General features: G+C 53.8%; 1 protein-coding gene and 2 long non-coding RNA genes across 6 annotated transcripts in view; 2 read left to right on the forward strand and 1 right to left on the reverse strand.

Annotated features, from left to right (window-relative positions):
• PIK3CD (phosphatidylinositol-4,5-bisphosphate 3-kinase catalytic subunit delta) overlaps positions 1-19352 on the reverse strand; it is a 49524-nt gene extending 30172 nt beyond the window's left edge. For 2 of the 4 annotated variants that reach the window (XM_025855684.2, XM_025855682.2), the window contains exon 1: positions 19245-19352. The gene's annotated coding sequence lies outside the window, so the exon portion shown is untranslated. The other 2 variants (XM_073903369.1, XM_025855683.2) reach the window with 2 other exon arrangements.
• On the forward strand, positions 370-2134 carry LOC141374463 (uncharacterized). Its single transcript, XR_012381378.1, has 3 exons — positions 370-501; positions 928-1005; positions 2069-2134. It is a non-coding gene; the product is annotated as an uncharacterized lncRNA (long non-coding RNA).
• LOC141374462 (uncharacterized) lies at positions 2364-3083 on the forward strand. Its single transcript, XR_012381377.1, has 3 exons — positions 2364-2521; positions 2654-2817; positions 2995-3083. It is a non-coding gene; the product is annotated as an uncharacterized lncRNA (long non-coding RNA).
• Positions 19353-19776: the final 424 nt, after the last annotated feature.

Below are 19776 nucleotides of genomic sequence, written 5' to 3' on the forward strand. Positions count from 1 at the left end.
GGGGGGCGGGGCCAGGGCCCGCCGCGCCGCGGGCACCGTCCGCAAATTCTCGCAGCCCCAGCCAGGCGGAGTGTCGGAGAGCCGGTGACCGCGGGGGAGCGCAGCGGACGCCGCTGCAAATCCTCCCCGACCCCTGCTGCTCCAGCCCGGCCGGCAGGTGGGGTGTGCGCTTGGAGCCGGGAGCCCGCCAGCCGTCGCGGGACCCCGGGCGGCGTGCGCACGCTGGTCCTGGCCCCCCTCCCGCCTCGTAACCGGAGAACTGAAAGTGCCATTTGCAAAGGGAACGGGGCCTGGTGGTCCGCCAAACCGCTCTCCCCTCCCGGGTTCCCAGGGAGTCACCAGAACCGACGGGTCACTGGACCTCCGTCACTGATCCGGAGCCGGGGTCACCCGCGTAACTGGGCATCCCGGACTCTGGGCTCCCATCCGGTGTGCGGGCTGTTCCCCAGCCGCTGGGCCTTCCTTTCCATCGGGGTTCCCCTTACAGGTCGGATTCGGAAGGTAAACGAGTTTGCCAGGGACCTTCGCTAGTGCATCCATTCATTACAATGAACCACGTTCGCGCTGGCGGGGCGTTGGTGCAATAACGCGTAACCCCCCGCCCTGCACCTCACACAGCGCTCCAGTGAATCCACGCATCCCCCTGCGAAGTGGGTGCTGTTTTCCCTCGGGTTGTAAATGAGAAACCCGAAGCTCCGAGGGCAAGCAGTTGACCCTCACACGCACACAGGTCCGCACGCAGCGGCAGGGCTAGCTTCGGAACCACCTTGGTTTGGTACCGGACTGCAATGCTTCTTGCCCCGCAGTGTCCCGTGTCCTGCAGAATGTTCTTTGGGAGTCCACAGCCCTAGACTTCAAGCTTTGCCACCGTGGAGCGCAAGAGGAGGAGGGGAGTGTGAGTTCAGAATCACCCCGGTGTCCCAGCAGGTGCGGCAGACGTGGGGTGCACGAAAGTGGTCTGAGGATGACTCTGGTGGTCGACTCCGCCTGCAGTGAGTGCTCCAGGTGAGGCGCCCGGGGCAGGGCCCGTCCATCCGAGCCCCCAGGGCCTCCCTCAGCCCCAGCGTCGCCCAGTGCCCCAGAGGAGGAAAAGGAGAAAAACAGCCCTAAGCTCCTGGAATCGTGAAGAAGCCTGGGATGAGAGGGCCGGGCTGTGGGTTGGGGGGGGGGGTCCCGCCACCCTTGGTGACCTTTGTGTCCCCGTCCCCAGCACCCGGCAACCCTGTCAGAGACGGGTCCGGAGTCCCTGGCATCTCAGGGCTGGAGGAAGCAACCCCCCTCCACAGCCCCTGATGTCACAGACAGTCACACTCACAAAGACAAACACTCCCGTACACGTTCACACACACAGGCACACACCAAGTCACAAACTCCCTCGCACGCACTCAGACACAGAGGTCAAAGCCACACACGGATGCACTTTCACGAAGACACACCCCCCACACAATTATGTAGACTGACACACGATGACACAGACACAGAGATCACACACACACACACCCATCATGCACATTCACACACCGAACCTCACCCAGCCATCCACATGGCGCAGTGTGGCTGTGCACTTGGCAGAGGAGGTCTGGAAAAGGCGGAGCCTGGGCCCCCGGATGGCGACCGCCCAGCATGCCACCCCGTCCACCCCAGGGTTGCACCCGCTGGCTTCTTCTACTTTGCCCTTCACTCCTCCCACCCCCAGCTCGGAAGGGGAGCAGTGCAGCGGAAGACAGTCCAAAGGAGGTCAGGGTGGTGGAGGGCAGGCCTCCTGCTGAGCTGCCCTTGACTCACAGGCGGGGAGTGTAGGGGTGTGGGGGTGGGGTGGGGTGGGGTGGAGGTGCAGTATGATGATGAGACATAAGCCGCCAGAAGTCACAGCCCGATCTTAGGCTGACTGAGCTGAGAGTTCTCTCTGACAACCATCTTGGCTGGGGGTCTGTAGTATTCCCCAACAACACCCAACCAGGAAAGGATAATGACCCCACGCCGCCAAGCCAGGGGAGAGATTGTCTGTGGGCAGACAGGCTTCCCGGTTCCACTCCCCCATTCTCCCCGTGCGTGCCCTTCTCCTTAGGGGCCCAGCCCTGCAGACTTCGCTTTCTTTCCAGCATGGAAAGCCAAGTGCAAAGACAAGGTCTTTATGAGCAATGGAACCCAGTGGCATGGCTTGGGGTTCAAACTGGGAGCGTCAGGTACTGGTTCCTCTGGAGCCCCGAGGAAAAGCCAGCATTCCTTGAAAATGGCGGAAGCCACCAAAAGTCATCCTGCCCGTATTAGAACAACATACTGAAACTGCGCTAACAAATCCAGAAAGACACGTCACATAATAATTGGGAGGTAATGAAGTGACTTAATACAGGTGAGTGAAAAGTCTCTAGAACAGTACCTGGTGTGTACAGTAATTGCTCGAAAAGCGTTTGCTCTCACAGATAGATGGGGAACATGCAAAGACGGGGTGACGTGCTCAACATGGCGGAGAGGAAAGGACCACCCAAGTGTCCTGATTCCTGCCTCATTCGGGGCTCAGGTATGTTAAATCCTTTCTGGAATACAGACGAGGGTCTAAATAAATTAGTTTGGTGGCTAAATAGGTTTCCCCAAGTCTTAGGAAATCAGAGTAAACAGAAAAATTAGATTCCTGCCCTCCTACTTGCTACAGCCAAAAGATTGGATCCTCTTTATAAGTTCCCAAGCACAAGGCAGGAAACCAGATGATTCTCTGCTCCCACCCGTGAGAACCCTTGCTACAATCAACAAGCTCCGTAAGAGGGAAACTTCTCTGCTCCATTAGTCACCCCTCCTCCTCTCTCCTGACACTTCCAGGTAAGCTCAAGGTGAGGAAATGTCAGCTTCTCCCAGCTGCCCACCAATATCCCAACCACCAATCTTCCTGGAATTCTGGTGGGCTCTTCCTATTCACATTTGGCACTCTGCATTGTAGGGGTTTAGAATAGTCACCCCCATATGCCACTTTGGCATCCTGATTGTTTTGAATAAAAGGTACTTGAGAAACAGCAATGCAAGAAGGACACTCTGAACCTCCTTTGTCCCCCTGACAGCAGGAGATAAATCTCATGTGTGAGAGGTACCCCTCCCTGTAAGGGGCAGGGGGTTGGGGTGGGGGGCTGGAGAGGGTGGAAGACATCCTTATCACCAGGGGCTGGAGATTTAGGGCCTAGAAGGCCATATAAACAAACCTTGTTACTTCACCATTTTACTACCCCAAACCCGAACCTCTCTGTCTTGTCAATTCTTCATACATTTATTGTTTCTTTGTCTAAAAAGTATAAAGCCTCCTGCCCTGGTGACATCTTTGAATCTCGTATTTTTTTGTGGGGCTCCCATCCTTTAGTAATTAAATATGTTTTTCTCCTGTTAACCCATCTTTTTATCTTTGGGTGGGGGATTCTCAGCCAAGAATCTAGAAGGATAGAGGGAAATTGATTCTTCCTGCCCTACAGCATTTTTAGGTGTGATCAGATAAGATGCGGAGTAGAGTCGAGAACAGGAATGCTACAGTCGGTAAAAATAAGATGCAACTAACAAGAAAAAAAAAAACACAGCTAAATGTTTTTAATTCTTTTAGGAAAAACAGGAGGACTCTGGAAAATAATCCTCCTCAAAGGGGAGAGAGAGTTTCCCTAGTTATTCACGTAATCCCCACATGGCTTTGTCCCCTTGATCTTTTTACTCTCCAGGCACACAGATGAGGGAGCCTAATTACAGGAACGTCTGGCCCCTGTTCTCCTGCCATCTTCACATATTTCCATTAATCTTCAAGACTCTCACCCCCCATTAATTCAAAATTGCCTCATCTGTACTTAAAAAGCGAAGTTAATTAGACTCTGGAGCTTCTTGCTTTTTTCCTTTGGCCAATTCCCCAAGCTTAGACCAAAAGTCTGCCATCATTGAGGCTTTCTGAGTTTGTGACTTGGGGTGGAGAGGGGTATACCAAAAGCACTCATGCCTGCAGGGACTCTCTCGCAAAAGGCAGGAGCATGAGCCCTGGCGTTAGATCTGGATTTGGAAGAGTTTCTTAACCACTCCAGAGCTGTTTCCTCAGCTGTAAAAGCAGGTGCCTGCACACAGTGCCCAGCTCGGCTAGCGGAGGCAAATATCAATGGGACAGCCTCTGGAGGGGGGTTTCTAGCCAGGACCTCACAGCAGAGCATCCGGGGACACACTGCATTCTGCCACCGTTTCCTGGAGTCTGAGGTCTCTCCAGTTCCAGAATGTGATCCTCGTGGGAGGATGCCCCGTCTTAGACTTCTTTATATCTTTTAGAGAAGGAAAGCTATTCCTTGCTTGTGGAGAAGATCAATAGTGAATACGTACTGGGAGAAATTAGGGTAAGGGGGATAAATGGAACCAACAGGGCATTCATTGTGTGAGTCACACATCAAGGCTCCTGAAAGATACCCTGGGGACTCAGGAAACTGATCTGCTGGCCGTTCTGTGTTGATTAAATGCGTTTGAGCCTAAAACTGCTTCTCACAACAAAGCTTCCAACTACTTCAGGGTATGAGGCTCAGTTTTTTAATGCATGATATATGTCCCTTTTACCAAGACCTGATCCTCCCCCTCAACACAGTCTCATGGGCCATCTGGGAAAGAAGGTGTCTCCAGCAACTTCTGTGGGATGGTGTGACCCCAGGCCATGGTGGGGAAGTATCAAACCCACTGGGATGGATCCCGGACACGGTTCTAGTCAACCTCCTTCTTGACCACACAAATGAAAGGAAATCCCAAAGCTGACTCATTCATTTGATAGAAATGCACACAAAATTCACAGATACCTGGAAAATCATCTGTAAAAATTATTCTATGTGAAGTGGATAAATCAGGTGGTACCAAGGGCAATGTATATAGTTACACACTCCGTTCCCTAGTTTCAAATACAGAGCGGGGAAAGGTGGAGGAGGCCTGAGTGGAGCCTGGAACCAGAAAACTCACAGTCAACCCAAGGCTCATTCAGAAGCAGCCCGGTGGGCCCTTCATGAACAAGCTGGCTGGGAGCTCGCTATCATGAGGGCCATTCTCCATATGAAACCATATCCAGTCACTTGCCCCTCCTGGTATTCACACCTCTTTGCAGCCCCCACCACATGATAGCATGATCGCTCTGTGTGACCAAGAGAATCTGGCAGAGTGATGGCACATCACCTTCAAGATTAGGTTCACAAAAACTGAGGGCTTTAGCCTTGGGCTCTTTGTCTCTCTCATCTCTCAGCATCGGGTAAGCCGGCCGCCACGTTGGAAGGACACAAATTGCCCTGTGAGGAAGCCCACGTGGGGGGGTGGGGGGGTGGGGGGGAGATATCTGGCCATCAGCAGGACAGTCACTGAGACCTGCCAACAAACCAGCTCCAGACACCTGCAGCCCCAGCTCCTTCCAGATTCTGGACCCACAGCAACCGTGAGGTGGTAATTAGTGTTTGTCATTGAAGCTGCTAAGTGTTGGGATCATTTGTTACACAGCAATAGATGACTAATATACCTTCCACGGCTGCTGTGTTCCTTGCTGTGTGGCCCGGCACCTGCAGCAGGCTTAGAACAGCAGATGCCCCATCAATACTTGTGATGGAGTAAATGATCGGTAGAAACAACCCCTCCACTGTAATTGTATGAGTCAGACATGTTTCTAAAGAAGAGGCAACAGGCTGAGTGAAAGAAGCTGGCCACAAAAGACCACATCCTGTATGATTTCATTTACTCAAAATGTCCAGAATAGGCAAGTCCATAGAGACAGAAAGGAGATTCATGGTTGCCAAGGGCTGGGAAGGCTGGGGAGAAGTGGGGAGTGACTGCGAATGGGTATGAGGTTTCTTTTTGGAGTGATGAAAACGTTCTACAGTCAATTCCGGCAGCAGTTGTGCAACTCTGTAAATATAGGAAAACCGTGGAATTGTGCACATGAAGTGAAATATAAAGCTTGTTTTATTAAAAAAGGAGGAGGAGGAGCTCAGGCAAGGTCACCGGTCCCAAGTAGGGAGTGGCACCTAGGGAGGCCGGCCACCGGCAAAGCTGGGGAAACGAAGTGGAGGGGTTTCCCCGTGCCTGGGGCAGAGACCATGGTGCAAAGGATAGCTAACCAAAGCCTCGGATGCCGTGGTGTGGGATGCTTGGAGTCAGCTCCCCGAAACTTGGCAAAAGGAGGTTTGCCTGCTAATCTTCCAGGGAGACCCTGCCTGGTTTCAGGCTGCGCAGAGCCCAACATGCTGAGCCTGGACATGGGCTCTGACTTCCCATCCTCTGTAGATGACGCCCCCCACCCATGATGTACACCCACCTCTCCTAGGCCCTTCCACCTGCCAAGCCAAGGGAGGGCCACAAAACCACAGGAGGCAATTATCCCAAAGCTCAGCTGTCCCCGTAAGTGAGCTGACCTTACAGGAGAGAGTCATCAAATGATTTACGTGAGTCAGTCCTTGCTGAAAGACCCCCAAAAAGAGTAGTGAATTTTAGACAAAAGAAAGGATTTAAACAGCACAGAGTAAACTCATACATGGTACCTAAGAGGTGGTCAAGGCTGAAAACAGAAGCAGCTTCAAAGCAGATTTTTTTTTTTTAAAGACAGCGCGTGAGCAGTAAGGGCGGGTAGGCAGAGGGAGAGGGGAGAGAGACTCTCAAGCAGGCTCCATGCCGAGGGTGGAGCCCTATGTGGGGCTGGATCTCACAGCCCTGAGACGATGCCGAGGGTGGAGCCCTATGTGGGGCTGGATCTCACAGCCCTGAGATCATGACGTGAGCCGAAATCCAGAGTCGGACGCTTAACTGACTGAACCACCCAGGCGCCTCTCAAAGCAGACTTTGAATAAGTTGTTGGGCAAGAATGTCTTATGCAGCCCTCGGTGGTGCTGGAATCTTTTGTCTCTCTCTGGCCTTCGACGTTGGTTTTGGAGGCAGCATCCCATAATGCAGAGAAGCCAGTGGTTGGACCCAAACAGTCCTTCGGTGCATCCTAATGAGTCTAGGATGAACTTGGGAGACACCCAGGAACCCCCTGACATTATACTGTAAGAGCCTTTCTCTGGGGGAGAGGTCCATGATCTTTAGCAGATTTTCAAAAGGATTTAAAATCTGAAAAATATCAGGAACCGCTGAGTGGTGGGGGTTTTCTAGGATAGGTAGATGATGGATTTCTTCTTTGGCAAATCTGTATTTTACAAACGTTTCATAACTAGCTTGCACCGATCCTATACAATTAAAAATATATAGCATACACGCATACACACATTTATAAAACATAGCACATATATTAAAAACATCCACGGGCAAGATCTCAGCCTATAATACCCAGAAGATCTAGACTGCCCCAGTATCAAGACCCCCTAATAATTAATATCCTTTAAAACTGCAAATTCCACTTCCTCCTTCTGTTCTGACCCCCTAAGCTAATCACACGCACACACACAGAGGGTAGCAGTGGAGATGGGTCCCCTTCTCAAGGGTCTCAGCTAAGGGGCGGTTTACCCCCTTCTCCCGGGGTCTGGCTCTGCAGCTGGCCGTTTACCCAGGCACTCAACACTCCAGTTCCCCGTCCGGCCATAGGCTTACGTGTCCTCCTTCCCTCCTGTTCTCGCAAGACCCCAGATCTGCAGACTACTTATGTTGGGGATGACACACAGTGCTCTGAACACCGCCCTCCATCATCCGTCGTGGGGCCAGTCTCTCCTCGGCAAGTGCCCCCGGGTCACCTCCTTCCCCTCCCAGAGCAGGACTCCAGGCCACTTCTGCCCCTGGGAGCTTCTGGACATGTTCAGACTCTGTCCGGAACAACAGCCTTGCATAGTTTATCAGGGCAGAGCCCATCGCTGGGCACCTGCCATCAGCCGGCAAAGCGCAGGTGCCTTCTGTCTCTTTTCTTATTTATTGGTCACGCCAAGCCCCTAAGGCAGGCCTCCCGTTTTGTGAAGGAGGAAAGCGGGGCTCAAGGAGGTTACAGCCGCACGGCTACGGAATGAGAGAGTCGGATCCAGGCCGACCCCGGAGGCTGCTGTCAAGGCCGCGCCACACCGCCTCTCCTGGGTCAGGGCAAAGGAACTGGACTGGGGCCATTGACTGAAGAGACACCTGAGTCCTGCTGCCCTGTTTGTCACCCACCAGCAGAGGACCGTCAGACGGACTTCCTGCAAAAGTTTCCAGAGTTGGGCGAGGAGGCGATTGGGTTTTCAGATGCCAGGCCCTGCTTCCTCGGGACAGAGGGGGAGACGGGCACCACCCTGGGCCGACTGGGGCGGGGCTGGGTACAGAAGCCGCATCCTCCTGGCCTCTCTCGCTCTAGAGGACCAGAGCCCAGGATGTCAGCTCTCCCAGAGTTGCAGGACCAGCAAGAACAGGGAGGGCTGCTTGGAGCCCAACTAAGTCCTGGGTGGGGAGTGGGGAGAGGGGACCGGTCAGAATGGGCTGGGAAGCCCCTCTGCATAGCCACGGACTCCCAGAGGCCTCGCCCATCCTCCTGCCTGGGGTCCAGATCCCCCTGCCCCAACCAAGCGCTCCCTCCCAAACGCAGCCACATTTGAAGACAGCCCAGCACAGGGGTGAGGAACAGGCCCTGCCACTTCCTAGCTGGGCAATCCCTAGGTAAGTTACTAAGTGTTTCCATGCCTCGGTTTCCCCTTCTATAAAGCAGGGATCGCAACATAACTTAGAAGAATAAATCTGCATTTTCAAAGTGCCCGCAACACCGCCTAGCACAGAGTGGGTGCGTGTTGCCATTATAATTATCAGACAAAGAAATAGCCCGGTTAACAAAGGTGGTGACTCTGAGCTGACCGATGGGGAAACGCCGAAGTATGCATGCTTGCTGATTGGCTCCACAGAAAAAGAAACTGGTTCTGGATGCCTCCCCTCCAGAGCTGGGGGTGCCCATTCTCAGAGTGAGGGGCTGGTGAATTTCGGCCGGGAGTTCCGACCCGCCCTGGGCCTGCCCTGCGATTCCTTCTATCCTTTGGCCTTACCCAACCTCTCCCCCGCAGACTCAGGGGCGGATTGTGCTCCCCATCCCCTCTCCAACCCAACCTGGCCGATGGCCTCAGCGTGCTGACCACTGGGGCCAGCAGGATCCTCCCCAGGGCCCCAGTCCCTGCACGCTAACAGGAATTGGCTGTGCTTGGTTGGGCCCACATCAGCTCATGTCAGTTGCTCACCTTAGTAATTAAACGACACGGAAGAGGAAAAGCAGATGAAATATGGGTGTATAAAGAAAGAGCCGTTTCCATGACAACGAAGCAGAAGGCTTTAGAAACCCAGTGAAGAGGAGTCATTAAAACAAACTTTCCATTGCAGCGGAATAGCCAAGGCATGAGAGACTAGGGGGAAGGAGCAAAGTTTACAGGGACTGTCCCCTGCAGTGGGCCCCCTGCAAGAATGAAGAGCCAGCTCAGGCTGAAGCCCTTGGGGCCTTGCATCTGTGCATCAGTGAACCAACGTACATGTATGCGTTTTAGGTTAAAATGTCTGGATTTGAGGGATAGCATTTTATTTTATTTCTTTTTCAGGTAGACTCCATGCCCAAGCTGGGCTTGAACTCACAAACCTGAGATCAAGACCTGAGCTGAGACTGAGTCGGAGGCTTAACCGACTGAGCCACCCAGGCGCCCCTGGATTTGAGGGGTAGCATTTTAATACTCTCTACACCAACCAGAGTTTCGGCAACTCAACCAGCGAATCACATAGGAAAACGGGACTCCTATTAAACCGTTTACAATTTGTCACGATTGTGGCCAATCATCCTTCACGCTGTTTTGCCCTGATCCACCCTTTCAAACTATGGTGAGAGATGCTGTCCTGGGAGTAGCGGAAGCCACAGAAAAAACACAAACATCTTCCCAGAGCATCCATCTGACTCAATGTTTAGGGCGAACTATGCCTCCTAGTAAAATAAACACGGGCTTATCATGGAATAGAATGTAAAATTAACGTTCGTGTTAAAAATAAAACTGGAAGCTTCAAAGCAAGGTCATGGCTGGAGTGGGCTGCAGGAGGCCAGGCTTGCATATCCCATCCCCTCTAGGAGAGGCATGGTCCATGAGGGCCAAGGTCACGGCAGCCGCCAGACCTTCCCCCAACCACCTTCCCACACACCTGCAGCACAAGGGCTCCTGGGATGGCTGCCTTCAGGGCACCTCGCCCACTCTGTAGCCCCCCCCCCCCCCGTCTTGCTGCTGCCACTCAAATGACCGGTCTGACCCAAGGTCCAACTGCCACAGCCAAGGTCCAACTGCCACGGCCAAGGTCCAATTGCCATGGACAAGGTCACTGGATGGCAGACCTCACGGGCAAACTGCTCTTGCCTGCAAGTCCAGGCCAGGTGGGCTAGTCCAGGGGCTGCTTCTCTCAACCCCTCCGCTCCGAAGGAAGAAAAGTCCCAGAAAGACCTCACCCTTTCAGCCCTCCGCTCTTACTCGCCAAGCTCCTTTAGACAATGAAGGGTTAGAAAAAGCTGGAAAAAAATAAACTTTGGGCTTTGACACATCTGAGAGAAGCAGGCTGATAGCAAAGGACAAAGCCATTCCGACTTTTATGTATAAAATGGTGGTTATTTGTTGCCACATGCTCTGTGCCTTTCATACGGGTCAGCCCCGGGAGGGTCAGATGACATGACGGGTGGATAGACTTTACGACGCAAGCAAACCCCAACAATCAGTGACCCCTGTCATTAAAAACCCACTCGTTGGGGCGCCTGGGTGGCTCAGTTGGTTGAGCGACTGCCTTCGGCTCGGGTCATGATCCTGGAGTCCCGGGATCGAGTCCCGCATCGGGCTCCCTGCTCGGCAGGGAGTCTGCTTCTCCCTCTGACCCTCTTCCTTCTCGTGCTTTCTATCTCTCATTCTCTCTCTCTCTCAAATAAATAAATAAAATCTTAAAAAAAAAAAAACACTCGTTCCCGTAACGTGGGCTGCAAGGATTCATTCATCCAATGGCAAAAATAGCGATTTTTGGAGAGCCTGTGACCTTCGACAGGTTTTTCCTTATTTCCAATCTTTTTGATAATCCAGTAAAAGAAGTACTTGTTCCCAATTTTCAGAAAAAAACCTGGAGGCTCAGAGAGGGAAAATAACTTGCAAGGTTATCCACGTGTCAAGCGTCAAAGCTAAGACCTGGACTTCCACTGAATTCTAAAGTTCCGGCTTTTGACACTAACATTAAGCTTCCTTTCCATTTGTTCTTGAAACACTGTGCCTTGCGCTGTGCTTCCCACCAGAAATATGAAGTCACACATGCCTTCAGAAACTACCACATTGTCAACGTGCTGCCGCATTTAATTAAAAAAAAAAAAGACCACAACTCCTCACGGCTTTCCAAATGACGGCAGATGGGCCGTATTACTCAAATATTCGCCACACCACCAATAGGGAACGAAGAAGATTCAGGACCTGGTGATTCCAGCGCCCAGACCCAGGAACCACCAGAAACAGGAGGTATGGTCTTGCTTGTCCTTTCCTTGGCTCTGAACACAGTGACAGGTGATGGGGAAAGTTGACGGTTTTCAGTGTTTTTCCCCCTAAAAGAAAACTTCTTGAGAAAAGGTTATTTGAGACCCAGATCCTGGTTTCATTAACTTCCTCCTCAGACCCAGGTGGGCAGCAGAAGAGAATGCATGCACTAAGCACGCCCCAGCACTGTCTGCTCCCCTGGCATGCCCCTCACTTGGGGCTCCCCGAGGTCTACCGGAGAGTGGCCCCCACTTTCCTCTAAGGGGCTGCAAAAGCAGGCTTCAAGGACAGTAACCCAGGCTGGCGCCAAAGCCCAGGGGTCCTGCCTTTGAAGTGCCTGCCTCAGTTTCCCAAACTGTTTGATGGAGCATCTGGAGGTCAGCTGTGGAACAGCCACCAAAATGAGCTCTGGACTCGACCATCTAGTGAGTCTTTATCTGCCACTTGCACGAGACAGAGGCTGCGGAACCGCAGGGGGTCAGGGTCCTGAAGAAACAGCCCTGTTGGGGGTTCAGGATTCTGGGCAGCCCGTCACAGCTCTTCTCATCTCCCGGGCGGTAAGCATCACGTGGCACAGGCTCATCCGCTTGCCTTAGGGAGGCTCACACCCAAATCCAGCCAGACAGCCAAGGACACTGTCCATTTCACCGGAGGGCGGCTGTCGGCTTCCTTCTGGGACTGTCTGTGTTTAGAGCAGGAAACTGATCCCTGTGCTTAACCTAAATCCCTTTGGCATAAGTGTGTACCGTCTGCCCTAGTGGAAACAAGATGAATCTTGAGGGTAAGTGGAGACTTGTTAACTTAAATTAGAATAATGGTAAGGACAATAACAGCTAATGTTTCCTGACTGTCAACTATGTGCCAGCCAATGTTCATTATCTAATTGATCTCATTTAATCCTTGAGACAACCCGACAAATAGGTCACATTAGCTTCATTTTACAGAAGAGGAAGCCAAGGATCAGAGAAGGTAAATAATCTACTCAAGGTCGCACAGCTGGCAAGTGGGGAAGCTAAGGTTTTGAATCTGAATCCATCCGATTCCAGAGTTCAAGGGTTTAAACCACTGCATTACACTGCAGCAAACCTCATGTTATACACACAGCTAGAGCCAAGAAGAAAGCTATTTAACCTCATTAGCAATGAAAGAAACACATTTAAGATGATTACCTTTGGGACCTATGAGTAAAACATTTTTTCCCAATATTATTTAATACTAGTGAGCGTGTCGTGAAACTATTGTGTATCACTGGGATAAACTAGTCCAGTCTTCCTAAATGGAAAAGCATTTAGCAGGAAGAGCCATCAAAATGTACAATGCCTTTGATGCAATGATTCTTTTTTTTCCAAAATTTATTTATTTGAGAGAGAGAGAGAGTGCGTGCGTGCGCCCGCGCACACACACACACGTGCACAACCAGAAGGGGCAGAGGGAGAGAGTCTCAAGCAGACTCCATGCTCAGCATGGAGCCCGATGTGGGGCTCGATCCCCTGACTCTGAGATCATGATCTGAGGCAAAACCAAGAGTCGGACGCGTAGCCAACTGAGCCACCCAGGTGCTCCTGATAGAATAATTCTCGAATATGGGAAAATGTCAATGATAGTATCTTGAGAGTCTCGTGGGCACGTGTGTGTGTGTGTGTGTGTGTGTGTGTGTGTGTGTGTGGCTGAAAGCAACATAAATGTCCCACAATGGAAGATGCTTGATAAAATGGTGGTGTCCCTTAGGACACTTACAATACCACTGGGAAGGATGGCTTGGTTACAAAGCAGAGGAAGAATGCCAACGAGCCGACATCAAGTGAAGGAAGCAAACTACAGAAGCACCTGCCTTGTTCATCAAAAAATTAAGCATAGATTACCAACAACCCAGCAATTCCCCTTCTGGACATGTACCCAGAAGAATTCAAAGCAAGGACCTGAACAGATATTTGTACACCCGAGTTCATAGCAGCGTTATTCCTAGTAGGCAAAAGACAGAAGCAGCCCAAGTGTCCGTGGACAGATGAATGGATAAGCAAACCGTGGCATTTACACCCAGTGGAACCTTAGGCAGTCTTAAAAAGGAAGCACATTTTGACCCAGGCCACAACATGGATGAACCTTGAGGACATTACGCGAAGTGAAATTAGCCGGTCACACAAGGACATTGTACGCCTCCACTAATGAGGCAGAGAGGGCAGTCAAATTCAGAGGGACAGAAAGTCGAATGGTGATTGCTGGCCGGTGGGGGGGGGGCGGTGGGAGGGAAGAATGGCTCCTTACTGCTTCATGGCGACGGAGTTTCAATTTTGCAAGATGAGAAAGTTCTGGAGATGGCGCTGCTGGTCGCAGGACAGTGTGAATGTACCAAATGCCACCAAACTGGACACGGTCAAGATGGCAAAGTTTTTCGTGTATATTTGACAATTGGGACACAAAAATTAATATAAAAACCCACCTGCTTATGAGGTCCAACTGTATTAAAAGTGCACCCCCCCCAAAGGGAAAAGATAGTCCAACTGGCAGTGGCTGCGTTGGGGACAGCGGGATCATGACACTCACGGGCCACCCGCTGTACCCCAGCTCTTTACAGGCATTGCGTGTTTCGTCGTGGGGCTCTGTGCCTGGCGCTAGACACGTGACAACATATGAAATCTTACAGGCTGACGATATTACTATACCCGTGTTACCCCCGGGGATTCTGAGGTTCAGGGGGGTTAAGTGACTTGCCACAGGTCACTCAGCAAATAAAATGAGGTTGAGATTAAGACCCAGTCTGGCTGGCTCCAAAGATAATGCTTCTTCTTCCATGCAGAGATCCCCCCATCACCTCTGTGCCCTGGCCCACCCCACCATACTTAAGTGACTTTTCAAAATTTCAGTAACAGGGCTATGACCTTGCTTCCCTGTTGATAAGAAAAGACTTCTCCCAGATTTCACAACCAAAGCAAAGAGCAGCAATGCACACTCACCCCCCTCTCCTGCCCTGGGGCAGGGAGGCTGAGGGAGGGGGAGAGGAGGCAGGAGAGTGGCCCCGCCCTCCAGAGAGCCCTGGAGCACTCCTTAATTGCACCCCCAGATCTGGGGAGCTCCGGATCCCTCTCAGCACCACCAGCTCCGTCCCACAGCAGACACAGCAGCAAAACCGAGCCCTGCCCCCAACTCTCCTGGTTGGGGCGGGGGGCTGCTCAACAGAGGAAACTCCAAAATGAGAAGTGCTGTGTGGCCCCAAACAGGGGGTGGGGGGGAGCCCTGGCTGGGAGAGGCCCTGAGCAGCGAAGGAGCTGTTCTTGAAGGGAAGGGGGAAGGTCAGGAGGGAGACCGGAGGACTGCCTGGAGGCAGGGGCAATTCTTTGCAGGTGCAGAACTTAGCCCGCGGGCAACTCCTCCAAGCTTGGCAGTTGTCTTTTCTGCTCCTGGGACCCTGGGAGGGGGCCTGCCACTGGCAGAGCCCACTACTAAGGTGGCCACCAGTTCACAAAGCTGGGAAAGGGAAGCTGGAGATAGGGAGAGGAAGGGTGGAAACTGGGAAGCAGTAGCCCAGGGCCCAGACGCAGGGGACGGCTGGTTCTTTGCAATGATAACTGTGTTCAACACCTTCCCGGGAGATGCTGAAAGAAACGCGCTCCTGTCCAACTGCTGAGGGCTGAATGATGGCCCCAAAGGGATGTGTCCACGTCTTAACCCTCGGAACTGGGGATTATGTGGGAAAATCATTATCCAGAGAAAGGGTCGCTGCAGATGTAATTAAGTTAAGGATGGGCCCTAAATCCAATGACAAGTGTCCTTTAAGAGACAGCAGAAAGACACAGAAACAGAGAAGGCCAAGTGAAGAGGGAGCAGAGAGTGGGGTGGCGTGGCCACAAGTCAAGGACAGCCCAGAGCCGCCTGGAGCTGGGGGAGGCAGGATGGGAGTCTTCCCTAGGCCCCCGGAGGGAAGCAAAGCCTTGCTGACAACTCGACTCGGAACTCCTGAGCTCCAGAACTGTGAGAGAATACACTTTTGCTTCTTGAAGCCACAGAATTTGCGGTCATTTTTTACAGCGGCCCCAGGAAACACATATAGTATCATTCCAGGACATAAATCTGACCCAGGCAGCTTGCTCCCTTTCTGTGGCAGCTCCTCTCCCCCCACCCCCACTCTCCTGGCACTTTCTCTAAGTGGAAAGCATTTTTTTCCCCAAAGTGAGTGAAACAGAAGCGAACTGAAACACCACTTTAGAAATGCCACCCCCATTCCTCCAATCACTCTCCCTCTCGGCCCAGAAAGTAGGCGGCCTTGAGGAGCACCCATTTCTAGAAGTCCTGACCCCCCCCTTACCCAAGGGAGCCAGGTTATCACCTCTAGGGAAGGAGTGGGGGGCGGTTCTCTCAGGCCAGGGCAGCTGGAACCTTCACTGCACCGACCTCGGGCCCCAGAGAGGGGAGAGTGGGCCACCGTGTGGGTCTGCAAGGAAGGAGTGGAGTGGAAGGTTCCCGGGGTTTAAAATTTTTTTTTTCCATCTTGAAACTGGCAGCATTTCTGATATGATTGCGGGGGATTTCCGCCAGCCAAATTAAAGAAAATTCAGTTTTAGCATTAGCTGCAAGGAGAGAGAGGAGGGGTTTTGCAAGCCTTGCCATTTATGAAACACTGGCCGTGGCACAGAGGAGAATGTCTTCCTCCCTTCCTGACAAGTCAGGCTCCTGCCGTCCTGCAGCTGGTGGTCAAGGACTACATGCCTCTGCCATCAGACAGGGCAGCAACCCCCCCCCCCCCCCGCCCCATCCTCCAGGAGCACTTCCCTCTGGACCTGCCCCTCCAACAGCTTTGCTGGGAAACATGTTTGTCCCCTGGGGAGTGGCTGAAAGAGCTTTTCTAAGGTCCCACGGTAAAGAAACGTTTGGTGGGGCCCCACGCCCCATCACCAGACCCACAGAAGCATCTGGCCTCTGGGAGGGAGGAGACTGCTCTCTAAACAAAAATCGTTTTGAAAAATAAGCCAGCCAAAGGGGAATTGCTTCATGAGTTGCACATTCACTTCTCCCTTTAACTGTGCGATTGAAGAAAAACAAGCAGGAACTGACCCCTCACACACCCATTCACATCCCCACAATCTCCCTGGACACAGCAGTGCTGGGAGTACAAGCTAACCAGGCCTGAGTGGGCTGGTCTCTAGTTATGTGTGGACTTCCTGCGTCTCATAAGCCCCCTACCCACCCACCCGAGGGCTGGGACCCTCCCCGCCTGCCTGCCTCGTTTTTAGCAGAGCCCCTGTGACGGGGATCTCGATAAACACTTGTTAGACGTAAGAAAGCCAGGGAAAAGTCCTAATGGAAGGGGACCACCTGCGTGGCCAGGAGCGCCTCTGGGGCACTTGCCCTAATTCCAGAAACATGTCTATTTGCTGCGTGGCCAGCACTGTTTCTAAACGTGAGCAGAGGAGGTGGGGGGCAGTGGGGCTCAGAAAGAGGTAAGCTCGGATGTCTTAGAACAGGCAAGGGCCAACTAGGTTTCAAGAGACCCGACCCTCACCCCTGTCCCCTGCCCCGACCCCCCCCTCAGTGTCCTCCACTACTTGTAGGAATTTGTGAAAGCGGCCCAAGAACCAACCTCAGCATGTGCTGGGCAGTGCTCTCATGAGGCACGATGGAGGATGGGATCCTGAAGTCAAGAAATCAAACCACAGCAGGGTGTGGAAACGATAAGGTTGGCAAATACCTGCTCTGGAGAACAGAAGAGAAAGTTCTATTCCCATCTCTTTGTATTTGGTGACAGCCTCCTTAATCGGAAGATTCCTTTTTTAAAAAAAAAAAAAAAGATTTTATTTATTTATTTGACAGAGAGAGACACAATGAGAGCAGGAACACAAGCAGGGGGAGTGGGAGAGGGAGAAGCAGGCCTCCCGCGGAGCGGGGAGCCCGATGCCGGGCTCGATCCCAGGACCCTGGGATCATGACCTGAGCCGAAGGCAGACGCTTAACGACTGAGCCACCCAGGCGCCCCGATCAGAAGATTCTTTATGCCCACTTAATCACCGCAGTCAAACCTGGTGGTTAATAGTAGGGGCGGCTTTTACCGGGGATTACCAAGGTGGGTCCCTTAGAGGCTGCCTCTCTGAAAAGACACTCCAAGGGTCCTCGTCCCTACACTGAGAGAACTATTAGGAAATGTTCTCCTTAATCGGCAAACCACAGCACCTACAGATGATGGAACTCTTCAGCGCGTTCTGGATCAGCTACTTGCAAAAAAAAAAGTTATTTAACTTTTCTGGGCCTTAGTTTCTTCCCCTGGAAAATGGAGACTTCAGTCAGCTCCTATGACTGCTTAACTGAAAACACGTATGTAAACACGATTGACTCTTTGTGAGGGGGGCAGAAAGAGTCCCAGGAGTACCATTCACTTGACCAGAACACCAAGGCACTGCCAGGCGCTCCAGCACCGTCCTCTCTCCTGCAAGTGAGCAGTGGGATGAATCCTCAGTTTCAGGGTCTCTTTGGAGCGGCGAACTTTACCCTCGAAGCCCCTGAAAGAGGACCCCCCCCAACATACACACACACACACACATACACACCGAGGGCACACCTGCCCCACATACAGGCGCGACTGTGCAGCACATTTCTGCCGGGGCGGGCGGCGCGCAAATGGGGCTTTCTGCAGGAGCCCAGGTGAAGCCGCCCCACTGGATAATCTGTTGGGGTTCTAGACCTTCAGCTCTCTCCTTCCAGGGGATCTGAACCAAGTGAAAGCTGCTCGGTCATTCGAGGGCTCCCGAGCGCTCGCTCTGCAAACTGGGCTGATCCCAAGGGTGCCGCGGGGCCACTTGGTACGTGGACCCCCAGCCCGGGCCTCCCCAGGCGCCCGACGCCAGCCTCGGAAATCCCATCCCCACCCTCGTCCCCTCCGGGAGCGCGCTTTTCGGGGCCTCGCGTTAGTCCTTTCCTGGCTCTCTGGACCCCCATCTCCCCACCCCGGCAGAGCACCGCCTGCTACGTGCTCCCGCATCCTGGTCCCCACCAAAGGTCTCCCTGCTCCCCTCTCCCAGATTTCAAGGAAGGTGCAGAGAAGGAAACCTAAATAAAAACAGGAAACCCGATTTAAAAAAAAAAAAAAAGAAGCCTCATTCTGGCTGAATTACGGGTAAGAATATTAAAAAGAAGGGGGTAGAAAAAAGTCCGGAAATGCAAAGCTGGAGGCGGTTTTGCCGCCGTAACCCAGGCTCAGCCGCAGATCCGGGGGCTGGTCTCCCCTGGCGGCTGCAGTAAACACGCGGCAAGCGGCTCCCGAGGCCCGGGGGCCCCCAGGCGCGCCGGGCGAGGCCGGAGGGGGGCGCCCGGCAGACTCGACTCCGGCGGCTCCCCAGCCCGGTCCCCGCTCGCCGGCGCCGGGGAGGGCGCGCAGGGCCAGGGCGCAGGGGACGGTACACCGGGCTGCACCGCTAGTGGGAGCGCGGACGGAGCGCCCCCTTGGCCGGCTCGCCAGCGCTCGGGGCAGGGCGCACGCGGCCGAGCGCTGCCGGGCTCCATGCCCCGCCGTTGGGAGCGCAGCCCGACCGCCGCCGCCGCTGCCGCCGCCGCCGCCGCCGCCGCCGCCGCGCCCGTGAACTCCCCGTCGGGCCCCGCAGGGCGCGCAGTAGCGGCGCAGGGGAGCTGTGCGCGCCCAGGTCTCGGCGGCCATCCCGGGGGGCGCCCCTTGCCGGGCTCTCTCCAGACGCGGGAGGCGCACCCGGCCAGGGCGCACCGCTTGTGGGCACCGGGAGACGCCCGCGAGCCGGTCCCCGAGGTCCCCGGAGCGCCGGGTCCCGGTACTCTCCCCGACCTCCCCAGACGCAGCCAGAGGCGAGTGCTTACCGTCCCGGCGCGGCTGGCAGGGGCTGGGCGGCTCGGCCCGGCGGCCGCTAGGAGCTAAGGCTCTGGGCGCGAGTGAGCCTCGAGGGAGGGAGGCGGGGCGCGGTGGGGGCGCCCCGCCTGCTGACAGCCCGCACACTCCACTTCCCACTTTGTTTCCTTTTTACTTGCAACAGGAAAAACAACAGGTCCTCCTGCCGCCAGTCTGCCCCCACCCCGGTCCTCTCCACCCCCCAAATCCGCACCCCGTCTGCGGCTGGAGGGGCATCATCCCAGGTGTCTCTGGAAGCTGCGTTTTGCCCTTCTTCAAAACAAGTTTTCTTTACAAAGGAAAACAACCAAATAAAGGTCCTAAAGCCCATAAAACCCCCACGCCTTCCACATTCACACACCAAGAATTTCCACAGTGGCCAGAGAAAGGCTGGAGGGCGGGAGAGAGAGGAGGCAGCCGCAGCTCCCGGCACCCCGGGGGTGCCCCCCGGCGCCAGGAGCGCAGGGGCTGGGCTCCAGGGAGGGTCCAAGAGGCCAGGCAGAC

This window comes from Callorhinus ursinus, unplaced genomic scaffold (assembly GCF_003265705.2).
Source record: "Callorhinus ursinus isolate GAN/ISIS: 27379988/994484 unplaced genomic scaffold, GSC_fseal_2.0 scaffold18, whole genome shotgun sequence".
In the NCBI taxonomy this organism is placed as follows: domain Eukaryota; kingdom Metazoa; phylum Chordata; class Mammalia; order Carnivora; family Otariidae; genus Callorhinus; species Callorhinus ursinus.